The sequence below is a fragment of the Mixophyes fleayi genome, chromosome 2 (assembly GCF_038048845.1).
Source record: "Mixophyes fleayi isolate aMixFle1 chromosome 2, aMixFle1.hap1, whole genome shotgun sequence".
Lineage (NCBI taxonomy): Eukaryota > Metazoa > Chordata > Amphibia > Anura > Limnodynastidae > Mixophyes > Mixophyes fleayi.
This window is the reverse complement of record NC_134403.1, coordinates 369,187,736-369,201,703: the sequence shown is the minus strand read 5'-3', so window position 1 is coordinate 369,201,703 and position 13,968 is coordinate 369,187,736.

Genomic DNA, 13,968 nt, shown 5'->3' with positions numbered 1-13,968 from the left:
AGAGTAGTGGGCACTGGGCACCACAATAAAATATATAGAAAACCTTCAACAGGTCTGCATTACACCCAAAAATAGTATCTGGACTGCGTAGAGGACTGGCCACTGACCACCACAATAAAAAAATATAGAGAAAACCTTCAACAGGTCTGAATTACACACAAAAATAGTATCTGGACTGCGTAGAGTAGTGGGCACTGGGCACCACAATAAAAAATATAGAGAAAACCTTCAACAGGTCTGAATTACACCCAAAAATAGTATCTGGACTGCGTAGAGTAGTGGGCACTGGGCACCACAATAAAATATAGAGAAAACCTTCAACAGGTCTGAATTACACCCAAAAATAGTATCTGCACTGCATAGAGGACTGGCCACTGGCCACCACAATAAAATATATAGAAAACCTTTAACAGGTCTGCATTACACCCAAAAATAGTATCTGGACTGCATAGAGTAGTGGGCACCACAATAAAATATATAGAAAACCTTCAACAGGTCTGAATTACCCCCAAAAATAGTATCTGCACTGCATAGAGTAGTGGGCACTGGGCACCACAATAAAATATATAGAAAACCTTCAACAGGTCTGCATTACACTGCACATACGGCTGCTCCTCCATCATATACATGTTGGAGTTTCAGCGTGTCAAAACCTCTTGTTTTTGATAATGTTAGTGCATTTTGAATATTTTTCAATTTGCCCCACAACACTGAATGTACTTTATCTATGATACGCATCTATCTTTCTTGACTGCGTAGTGTGGTGGCCCCAGTACACAATTTGGTACCAAGGCCACAATATAATAAAAAACCCTTCACGGGTCAGAATTCCACCAAAAAAGGGTATGGACTGCGTAGTGTGGTGTGCCCGGAACACAATTTTTTACAGCGCCAACAATATAATTAAAAAATTGGGCATCAACTGTCACCGTTGTTTAATATCTGATACACCTAAATATGGACTGCACAGTGGAGTGGCCCCGGTAGTAAACGTTGTGAGGAAGCAACCTCCTTCGCCGCTCACTGACCAGGTTACCCGCTGCACTAAAAACTGTTTCCGAGTACACACTGGAGGGGGGATAACTCAGTTAAAATAGAGCCAGTTTGTACAGGGGCTTCCAAACTGGCTTTTTTTCCTGCCAGTAACAATATGGACTGTCTGACATGTCTACTTGGATGGTGTCAGCAAAGTAATCCTCCACCATTTTTTCAATTGTGACAGCATCCAATGCAGCGACAGTAGACATGTCTGCAATGGTTGGCAGGTCCTTCAGTCCGGACCAGATGTTATCAGCATCCCCGCCAGCGCCTCTTTTAGGAAAACTGAGCTTTTTCCTCGCAGCCATAGATATGGAAGAAAATGAGGGTTTCCTATGTCGTAGGTGGCTGTGTAGGCTTGAATGGCCTTTTGATGCTCCTCCATCCTCTGCAGCATATAGAGGGTGGAGTTCTAGCACGTCACTACCTCTTGTTAATTTAGATTGCAAGGCTTGTAAATACTTTGAAGATAAAAAAAAGCAGGCTGCACAAACTGTGGAGCTAGAAAGTTAAATTAAATAGACCACGTTTTTTTGGTGGCTAGTATCTATGCCCCCCCCCTATCCCCGCCCTACACTTGTAGTTGAATTTAAAAAAAGCAGCCTGCATAGACTGTAGAACTAGAAATTCAAATATACAAAGAAATGGACAAAAGCAGTTTGGTATCTGTCTGCATCAGATCCCCTCTCCACTAGGAGTAAAATTGAAAACTATTCAGCCGTTATATAATCTAGAATATAAATAGAAATTGAGAAAGGCAATTTGGTATCTGTCTGTATCTGTATCTGTATCTGAATCTGTATCTGTCATAATCATCAACATCCTCCTCACCCCCAGCTACATCAATATCCTCCTCCCGGTGTACAACATTCACACCTTCATTAGCCAAATCTGTAACTGGACTGTGGGTGATCCTTCCAGCATATGCAGAGGGCGTGCTGCAAATGGTGGAAGGAGTCACCTCTTCCCGTACAGTGATGGGAAGGTCAGGCTTCGCAACAGCCTTGGACTCGCCTTGGGGATTTGTGATAATTTCTCTTTAGAAGGCCGAGTTGTTTGCTGTTTTGTTGCTGACACCATAACTCTCTTCAATTTTTTGTAGGGGGGGGAGGAGGAGGAGGGCTAAGATCCTTGGGTGAAGCTGAACCACTAGTCATGAACACGGGCCAGGGCCTAAGCCGTTCCTTGCCACTCCGTGTCGTAAATGGCATATTGGCAACTTTACGTTTCTCCGCAGATGATTTTAAGTTTCTCTTTTTGCTACTTTTACTTAACTTGGGCTTTTTGGATTTTACATGCCCTGTACTAGGAGATTGGGCATCGGGCTTGGAAGACGACGTTGATTGCATTTCATCGTCTATGTCATGACTAGTGGCAGCAGCTTCAGCATTAGGAGGAAGTGGGTCTTGATCTTTCCCTACTTTATCCTCCAAATTTTTGGTCTCCATTATATGTAGCACAAGATACTGCAGAATGTGTGAACTTGGTAATATTGCAGTACCAATGGACTTATACTGCTGGATTGGTTTTGCAAATTTGGTTATAATTATTTTTTTATTTTATTTTTTTATAACTTTTTTTTTATTTTTTAAAAACTTGGGAATAATGGGGAAATAACTATGCCCTTAGAAGCACAGAGCACAGGACACAGCACCACTGGACTGAACAGGACACAGCACAGGACCCAGCAGCAACACTGAACTCAGCAGGACAGAGCACAGGACACAGCACCACTGGACTGATACTGCAGAATGTGTGAACTTTGTAATATTGCAGTACCACTAGACTTTTACTGCTTAATGTGTGAACTTGGTAATATTGCAGTACCAATGGGCTTATACTGCAGGATTGGTTGTGCAAATTTTTTTGTAATTAAAAAAAAATTAAATTAGTTTTTTGTTTTTTTTTTAATAACTTTTTTTTATTTTTTTAAACACTTGGGAATAATGGGGAAATAACTATGCCCTTAGAAGCACAGAGCACAGGATACAGCACCACTGGACTGAACAGGACACAGCACAGGACCCAGCAGCACCACTGAACTCAGAAGGACAGAGCACAGGACACAGCACCACTGGACTGAGCACAGCACAGCACAGCACAGGATATAGCAGGGCAGAGGACCACCTAAAACAACCTCCCTCTACCCTGATCAATGCCTGAGTGAAGATGGCGGCGGCCAGCGGTATATTTATAGAATCCGAGTATCGCGAGATCCGACAACGGGATTATGACTCAGAGCCTCGCTTTCAGTTTTGCAATTGGCGGGAATACCCGGATCTGTCTCGGATCCGGCTCGGATCGGCAAGGTTCGGGTGGGCTCGGATTTCAGATATCCGAGCCCGCTCATCCCTAATATTTATATGCAGTTGTTATAAAAAACATTCCCATCTCTGGAAAATTTAACATATTAATTTTAGACATTGTGGGATAGTTACATTTATTTATGAATTCTTATTACTGAACAAGACAAAATTCTCTATAGAGCTTTTTCTTAATTAGTTACAATGCAGGGTTGTTAATGATGTGAAATGGGACCAGGATTGTTTTGCAATTTCCCCCATTCGTTATCATCTAGTCTGAGAGGTATCTGGTCCACTTTCCACAACATATAGTCCTTCAGATGCGCAAAGAATTTTTATTCTTGAAATGCAAAATCTGTTGTTACTTTATTTAATCCAACACAAGCCCACAGCCCGGCCCATCATACATTAATGTCAGGCTCCGTCCCGCTCTCCTGTCTTTGGGATAGCTGCCTGCTTTTGTGTTGGGCCCTTCATCTGGTTGCTGAGCAGCCAGACGCAATGTTCCCGGTCGGCTGGCTCTACTGCGCATGTGTGTCCCGTTACTAGACGTCATCGCCTCCGGTAATTACCTCTCCGCCTCCCTTATATAAGTCAACCTCCTGGCACCATTAGGGTGCCAGAGTATTAGGTCTCCTGCTCTACAGCATTCCTTTGTTGCCTGTTTGTTCCTGTCTATTTCGGCTTCTGACCTCGGCATTTCTGACTACTCCTTTTGGATCTCCCTTTGGTTTGCATTTACTCGTGATTGACTCCTGACTTGTTGACCTTCCATCTGGATCTCGTTTGGTACCTCGTCACCCGCTCGGCTGGATCCGGACTGCCTGACCTCTCTTCACCTCTACTTCACCGGAAGCTGTTCTGGAGAACCGCGACCTGCAGTGAACACCAAACTTCCTTGTGAGGGTCACTGGCGAAGACCAATGGCGCTTTAAAGTCCGCGCCTCCAGACTCAGCAGTGCTAAAAGTAGGCAGCATCCTATTCACCTGGTGTATCCGTAAGAGTTAGATTGACTTAAGTGTATGAATAAATTACACTGATCAACACTCATATTATTGCCAATCATAAAATAGTGATTTTTGGGAAACTTTGTGGTGCTTATTCCAAATATGACACCAGTTGTGCTGGATTGGCTAATTGATACCCCATTGAAAAATGGGATACCCACTTACTAATCACATTGAAAATGTGCAGTTTTATTATTGGAACGAAACCTATTATCAGGGCTCTTGTGCTGTTATGTGTAATAGGCGTCAGCGATGTTGGTGGTAGATGTTAAACCACAAGAAGCTTTTAGACTTAACCAATGTGTTGGTTTTATATCAGAACTTGTTGTAACAGATATTATATACATATTTGGGGACACACTACCAAGAGATAATAGATACCAGACTGAGCGCTTTTGTAATCTTACTGGGGATTAGTTACTACCCTCTCCATATATGATAGTGACATCAATTATGTAGCAATATCTATCTATTTAACTGATATATCTGAGCATAACTGCTAATTCACAGAGAGGAAAGAACGCAGCTCAAGCTATAAGTCCACAATCAATACATTCACAGTGGGTTAAGTCATCTGTCTGATAATACGCTTATATATATCTTATTACCCTATAGATACACACACCATTGATGAGTTTGGTGAATACATATGGATGATGGAATATATACCGATTAAATGTATTACTATATGATTATGTTTCTATATGTACGATCACCAATACAGTCTCTCCTGACAAGTGTACTACAAACTTATTACAATCTTATGACTATTTTTCCTATTGACAATTTTCCTATTAATCCAATATTCTGAATTAAGGATAGAAGCCGATTATCACAGGGGATTTAACCCATAAAACCTATTTCTTTAGCGCCTCTCTCATTAATAGGAACTAGCAGGATATAACATAATCTGTTGTTTAAACACTTTAGTCCACTACAGTATCAAGGCGGACCAATTTAATATTAGACATCACAAGAGTGTTTCACGATAAAGGACCCATCCCTCCCTAGGGTCTATACATTTTAATTAACTTTATTCTTTTTCTGTCACTATCTAAAGTTTTTAAACAAAAATATGCCTACTACAAATGTTTTTTGAGTGCCTTTTTAATAAGAAGCAAATAAAGATTGGTTTTAATCTGTATACAACTGTTGGACTAAGGACTGGAGTGCTTCATTACTCAACCTTCTTCTTTGTTTATATACAGTCAAGTCCATAAATATTGGGACATCGACACAATTCTCATATTTTGGGCTCTATACACCCAACAATGGATTTGAAATGAAACTAACAAGATGTGCTTTAACTGCAGACTTTCAGCTTTAATTTGAGAGAATTTACATCCAAATCAGGAGAATGGTGTAGGAATTACAACGGTTTCTATATGTGCATCACACTTTTTAAGGGACCAAAAGTAATGGGACAAACAAAACAATCCTACATCAAACTTTCACTTTTTAATACTTTGTTGCAAATCCTTGGCAGTCAATTACAGCGTGAAGTCTGGAACGCATAGACATCACCAGATGCTGGGTTTCATCCCTTGTGATGCTCTGCCAGGCCTCTACTGCAAATGTCTTCAGTTCCTGCTTGTTCTTGGGGCATTTTCCCTTCAGTTTTGTCTTCATCAAGAGAAATGCATGCTCAATCGGATTCAGGTCAGGTGAATGACTTGGCCATTGCATAACATTCCACTTGTTAGCCTTAAAAAACTCTTTGGTTGCTTTTGCAGTATGCTTCGGGTCATTGTCCATCTGCACTGTGAAGCGCCGTCCAATGAGTTCTGAAGCATTTGACTGAATATGAGCAGATAATATTGCCTGAAACACTTTAGAATTCATCCTGCTGCATTTGTCAGCAGTCACATCATCAATAAATACAAGGGAACCAGTTCCATTGGCAGCCATACATGCCCACGCTATGACACTATCACCACCATGCTTCACTGATGAGGTGGTATGTTTTGGATCATGAGCAGTTTCTTTCCTTCTCCATACTCTTCTCTTCCCATCACTCTGGTACAAGTTGATCTTTGTCTCATCTGTCCATAGGATGTTGTTCCAGAACTGTAATGGCTTTTTTAGATGTTGTTTCCCAAACTCTAATCTGGTCTTCCTGTTTTTGTGGCTCACCAATGGTTTACATCTTGTGGTGAACCCTCTATATTCACTCTTGTAAAGTCTTCTCTTGATTGTTGACTCTGACACATATACACCTACCTCCTGGAGAGTGTTTTTGATTTGACCAACTGTTGTGAAGGGGGTTTTCTTCACCAGGGAAGACATTCTTCTGTCATCCACCACAGTTGTTTTCCGTGGTCTTCCGGGTCTATTGATGTTGCTGAGCTCTCCGGTGCGTTCTTTCTTTTTAAGTATGTTCCAAACAGTTGATTTGGCCACACCTAATGTTTTTTCTGTCTCTGATGGGTTTGTTTTGATTTTTCAGCCTAATGATTTCTTGCTTCACTGATAGTGACAGCTCTTTGGATCCCATATTGAGAGTCGACAGCAACAGATTCCAAATGCAAATGTCACACCTAGAATCAACTCCAGACCTTTTACCTGCTTAATTGATGATGAAATAACGAGGGAATAGCCCACACATATCCATGAAATAGTTTTGGAGTCGATTGTCCCATTACTTTTGGTCCCTTAAAAAGTGGGAGGCACATATAGAAACCGTTGTAATTCCTACACCGTTCTCCTGATTTGGATGTAAATTCCCTCAAATTAAAGCTGAAAGTCTGCAGTTAAAGCACATCTTGCTAGTTTCATTTCAAATACATGTGGTGGTGTATAGAGCCCAAAATATGAGAATTGTGTCGATGTCCCAATATTTATGGACTTGACTGTATATGTGGAAAAGAATTACCCCCTCAGAACTGAACACATAAAATTTGTTATTGTGACCAGTGAGGATAGTCCATAACCTGTTGTGGAGACAAATCCCTTTATACTAGAGTTCTTTTCTTTTAGTCTGGATTCTAAACGTTCAGATGCATGAAACAGACTGAGGTTCCATATCAGATCATGGCGTTCTTCTTGGGAGAACTGCTGACGTGTTGAAATGCTTTCTTCATATTCACTTCCACTGCTACCACCTAAGTCCTGAATTTGTTCTACATCTGACAACGGAATGTCCGGCAGTGTGGCAAACACTGGTAAGGGAACGTCTTCACTGTGTGGCACAGGCCGCCATGATGATTCCAAATCAGGATATTTCCACTTGAGTTTCTTGTATCGATTGAAAACGTTCACATTAATCGCGCAAAAATATCAATCATCGTGGTGGTTTTTGGCTCTCGCCACAACATGGACACACCAAAGTTTAAGCTTTTCCTTTCTCAATTTTCCACTGTCATAAGCATTCTACACAGGTTTTGCAAACCTTAAGGGGAGCCCAAGACTCGTCTTGGCCTCCAAGCGCCATGCCAATATAAGCAAGATAGACTTGCTTTACAATGTCTGTGATGTTTTTTTGCAGAGTGAATACCTTGAATATTCATGTGTCTAACCTTCTAGAATGTTGCGGTAGATTCCCAAATGCACGTGTGATGGCTAAGTTCCCTATAAATTGAGGGCATCCATTATCTCAAGAACTAGAGCCAATTTGAAAAAGCTACCTTCATTTTTGAATTCAGCAACCACAAAATACGCTAAATTCGTTCAAATATCCTTAACAACAACATAAAATGTTTTTTTGTTGAGCTGTGCTATTATTGCATAAAAATGTTGGTCTCCACTCTTCAGCAGACGGAACAGCTTTGTCAATGTGCTTAGACGTGCAGCTTAATGAGCGACAACAAGCCAGTGTTTGCATCTGCAAATAAATACTGCTGGGTTCTAAATTTGGTTTATGCAGGTTAACTGGCAATTTTCAAAATCAGTGCAGTTTTAAATTCTTAAATTAATGCTTAGTGTTACCTTTTACTCTCCTATGTCTATTTTGAGGACTGAACTAAAATGAACTTAATTGGAACAGAAATGTACTGCAGGTGCATCTGTTTGGCTATGATGTAACGTATAAATAAACTACATATTTTAAAGTGGTCAGAATACTGGCAAACGAGAAACTAGTGGGGCGGATTAGGTTGATAAATGACTCTCAGCCCTACCCAAACCACACCGCACATCAGAATAAATAAGCTCTATTCATATATAAATTCAGCAAAATAGCGAAACAAATGCCGAACTCATGGAACTTGAATATTGTGGATCTGTTTATTAAGGAGCATAAATGCTGATACGTACCATATTTTGCATAAAATCACACTGTATCTGCCCAGAACCGGACCATACACCAGAAAATGCAGCAACGTCCAGTTCGTCTTCGAGCGCAAAGGACACTTACTACAGCCTTCAATTTCAGGAGTCGAACGGGGAGGGGACTGGGCGTATGCACGTAGTCAATATACAGTAAGTACATGCCAAGCTGGAGCGCATGCAGCAGCGTCAAATTCTAGCTTTGGGCATCTCTCAGGTACGTGATTTTCTGTGGTATCATTTGCACCAGCTACAGGTCAGGTGTAAGTGCTGATTACTAGTGATGACGGCTGTGTATACAGCTAGAACATGTGTTTGTAATCAGGTGCAGCTGTAATAATGCATTCTATGTACAACAGACATTAATATCATACTTGCCAACTCTCCCGGAATGTCCGGGAGACTCCCGCATTTTGCGAGAGTCTCCCGGACTCCCGGGCGAGTGTGGCAATCTCCCGAATTCTGCCCACTTCACTAGGAAGTGCCCACTTCCTAGTGAAGTGGGCAGAATTAGATCCCAAACGCCGCGATTCCCGATGAATCGCGGCATTTAGCTCCGCCCCCCGCTGTCAAATGACGCAATTTGCGTCATGACGTCACAGGGGGCGGGGCCGAAATGACGCGATTTTGGCCGCCCCGCCCCCTCACGCCCCCCTCCACTGGCTGGCTCCCGGAAGAGAGCTGAAGAAAGTAGGTAAGTATGATTAATATCATCCTAATAAGTGTATTTTATGGGGGAAAAACAAAAACACTTTTTTTAATGTTTTGTGATTAATTACTATATTATTAACGGTGATATTATCTGACTAGTTCTTTTTTTGTGTGCGTTTTTTTGTGACTTTATATTCCACATATGTTTGGACAGATCCTGCAGAGTATTGTCTGTTAGAGCAAAGCGCACCTAGACCCGTATTCGTCAACAGCCGTATCAGTACATCTGATCCTTGCTAAAAATGGATGTGCTCATGCCCAATATATGTGTTTTTTAAAAACAATGCAGAACACGTTTGTTTTGTGTTCTTTGATGAATCAGTCCTGGTATCGCCAGTCTGCTCCGCCGTGAAACCCGATTCCTGCAAATTTATGCCTTCATTTCCTTCATCTTTCCTCACGGTAACGGCTCAGTATAGCAGAGCTAGAGCTCTGTGAGGGTGTTCCCTTCATAGTGTCGAGCAGGAGAACTGATATGTTTTACAGAGGAGGGTAAAAAACAAGCTTTAATTTTCGGGAAGAAATAGGATAAAGGGGTAAGAGTTTTAGGAGAGTTTGTTGCTGCCATTACCACTCAGCAAAAGGACTTGACTTTGCAGCATCTCTGATCAGCTGGAGATCGGTCGCATATTTTACTTTTGGTGAGATGCAGATCGCTCCTTCCAGTTGTACTGAGAAGCACATTTATTAGTGCACTTTGCCCAATATCATAAAAAGAGGCAAATGCACAAAAGTTTCACCTGAAATGAAGACATTATTTGACACAAATGAGGTGAAACAAAGCATTTTTGTAGTAGAAAAACTGAAAGTTTCATTAAATGACGGTGGCCATGTGCCACCCTGCAGGGTGGTGTAATAGTGTGTGGATCTTATTTTCGCTTGATGCGGCCCTGCCGGTATTTCAATTTCCCCGACACAGATAAATTACCAACATTGTGATTGCCGCCAGTGAACATGCCCACATGTCAACATTAAAATGACAATGCCAGTCGGAGGAAAATCCGGTGGACAAACAGCATGGTGTACCGCCAATTCTCATCCAACAAGCCCTAGGCTTAGCCAGCCGGGGCTGGTGGCACCATAGCAGTTGGACCCACAGCGGCGGTCCCCCCAGCCATGATTCCAACAAGCCCCAGGCTTGTCAGCACAGGGATGGATTCCCTAGGGAGTTGGGGTCCACAAAAAAAATGCCGGTCCCCTCCTTAGGGCTTTTTCTACACCCCAGGGTGGTAGGTGTGGGGACATAAATGGTAGATAAAAATGAATGAACGAAACTCTAGTTTACATTGGTGAATTACAGATCCCAGCAATCCCGGGGTGCCAAGAACAGTCTAGGCATGCTGGTGCTTGCAGCATAACAAGCAACTACATACCCATGGCTACCAGGGCATGCTGGCACTTGGGGAACCACTCATCAAAGGGGCTATTATTAATAAAGATCATCAAAGGGCATTATTATTAATTGCGACCATCAAGCAGCCTAATAGTGTCCTATATTTAGAATCATGTGATTCATATTTGGGTAAGTACCCTGAATGATGACACTTGGTTTTAGACCATAGGGGCCCCCTGTCTTATGTGCCCCAAGCCCCCCCAAAGCTTTAAGCCAGCTATGGTTGAGCAAAAATATAATTCTGTTTATTTTAAAATTTAATTAGTATAATACGATAGATAATCTTTTATGTAACTACAAACTCACAAAATTGTATATGTCTATCTCACTATAATAATACTTGTTAATCCGAAACGCATTAATCAAACTTAGGTTTACAATTAATAAACTATGAATTCTTAGTGCAATCACTAATCTCGCTCTTTTACTGTCTTATTTTTACTATTAACTATTATTATTATTATTATTATTATTATTATTAATAATCTTCTTGTCTTAAAGTACTTATTACCATTTATGCTCTGTTACACTGAAACCTTCAATAATTGCAACAGTCAGTTAATATTATACTTATATCACTCAATTCTTATTTCCACATCTTTAGAATTATTTACAAACTTGAATCAATGCAATATATATTCATGCATGTAATTTTAGTACATAAGATATCTTGGTGTGCTTAACGTTTGTAACTGTAAATCAGACAGTTCTTAGCCGGTTATCAGAACTTGTCCGATAGCGTGATAAACAGAGGTGTAATATCAAGGACTCACTAAAGACATCATATGACCGTTTGTTATTCAATAACTTGAGCAAAGAAAGAAATGTCTGTAAACATTAATCATTTGATTATATTGTAACCTCTCCATATAATGCTGCAATCACTGAATTCATTTATAACAGTTTGTTATTCAGTATTAAACACGGCAGAATGAATGACATGGCATTGAATCTTTCTATTTAGTGATGGTTACCATGGCCACTATGGTACAATGTGGTATAAGTTGTCTATATTACTCACATACTGGACCCATTCATTGGTTTATGTTTCCTTCACTTATCTGTCACGGCTAAAGTCTGAACTCAGCAAGATGTACCAGAGAATTTGTTAGTAGTCATTTAAAACTGATTTCTTCTCTGTCACAATGTTTCTATATAATATTAAACCCTTTCGTCACTTCTTAAACAATTATTTCGGCGGTCACTCTTTTGTATTCTGCCGCTCATATACTTCTTTTCTGTCTCTTCTACCTTCTCTAAAAATCTCATCACATCTCATCTGACTATCATCATTCTCCCCACAGCTCCGACTACTCTTCCCTCTCTGCCCAACTGTCACTTACCACTCTCTGCCCAACTGTCACTTCACTCTCACTTTCCAACTTTCTCTTCCCTCACTGTCCAACTGTCACTTCACTCTCACTTTCCAACTGTCACTTCTCTCACTGTCCAATTGTCACTTACCACTCTCTGTCCAACTGTCACTTCACTCTCACTTTCCAACTTTCTCTTCCCTCACTGTCCAACTGTCACTTTTCTCACTGTCCAACTGTCATTTCCATCACTGTCCAACTGTCATTTCCATCACTGTCCAACTGTTACTTTTCTCACTGTCCAACTGTCACTTCTCTCACTATCCAACTGTCACTTCCTTCACAGTCCAACTGTCACTTACCTCTCATTATCCAACTGTCACTTCCCTCATTCTCCAACATCCTCCAAGAGCAACTTCTCCCAACCATCCAAGAACAGTTTGGTGAGAACAATGCCTTTTCCAGCATGAGGGAGCACCTTGTCATAAGGCAAAAGTGATAACTAAGTGGCTTGGGGATCAAAACATCGAAAGTTTGGGTCCATGGCCAGGAACCTCCCCAGACCTTAATCCCATTGAAGACTTGTGGTCAATCCTCAAGAAGCGGATGGACAATCAAAAACCCACAAATTCTGACAAACTCCAAGCACTGATTAGACAAGTATGGGCAGCCATCAGTCAGTATGTGGTCCAGAAGTTGATTGACAGTAGAGGTCAGGGCGAACTGCAGAGGTCTTCAAAAAGAAGGGTCAACACTGCAAATATTGACTCTTTGCATAAACTTAATATAATTGTCAATAAAAGCCTTTGAGCTTTTAGCAACATTTGACAAAAAGGTCTAAAAACACTGAAGCAGCAAATTTTGTGAAAACCAATATTTGTGTCATTCTCAAAACTTTTGGCCATGACTGTATTCCTGGGAACAAGGGATAAAAAAAATCAAGGTGACTCTAGACTTTTGAGCTAATCGTATAAGGGTCAATAAGTGTGGTAAACCTGCCTGGCATTTGTGTAATGTTGTATGTCCAAGTGTTTGTGTTTTGCACAGTAAAAGCACATTTATATTTTCAAATTGTTGGAGCATAAGTGGCTTTAGAACATCTAAAAGATCCCGTTCCATCACATGGCATATAAAGTACCTCCTGGTGTCCAGCCAGCGCTGAGTGGGCATAAGTGGACCAAACCTAAATTCGGTATCTTCACAACAGACAATCTAGATGCAGAGGTGAAAATCCAAGGCATTCTGCCCTGTGCATCGAGCATTCTCTAGTGGGAATCGAGCATTCTGTAGTGGGCATCGAACATTCTTCCCTGTGCATAGAGCATTCTGGAGTGTGCATCGAGTATTCTGTAGTGGGCATTGAGCATTCTGGAGTGTGCATAGAGCATTCTGGAGTGTGCATCGAGTATTCTGCATTGTGCATAGAGCATTCTGTCCTGTGCATCGAGCATTCTGCCCTCTGCATCGAGCATTCTGCCCTCTGCATCGAGCATTCTGCATTGTGCATAGAGCATTCTGTCCTGTGCATCGAGCATTCTGCCATGTACAGCGAGCATTCTGCCATGTGCATTGAGTCCTGCCATGTGCATCAAGTATTTGGCAGTTTGCATCAAGCATTCTGTCCTGTGCACCAAGTATTTGGCACTTTGCATCAAGCATTCTGTCCTGTGCATAGAGCATTCTGCCCTGTGCATCAAGTATTCCGTCCTGTGCATAGAGCATTCTGCAGTGTACATAGAGCATTCTGTGCTGTGCATAGAGCATTCTGCAGTGTGCATCAAGTATGCTGCCCTGTGCATAGAGCATTCTGCAGTGTACATAGAGCATTCTGTGCTGTGCATCGAGCATTCTGCAGTGTGCATCAAGCATGCTGCCCTGTGCATCGAGCATTCTGCTTTGTGCCTTAAGTGCATGTAGTACGAGGTCTGTAATTTTCAGT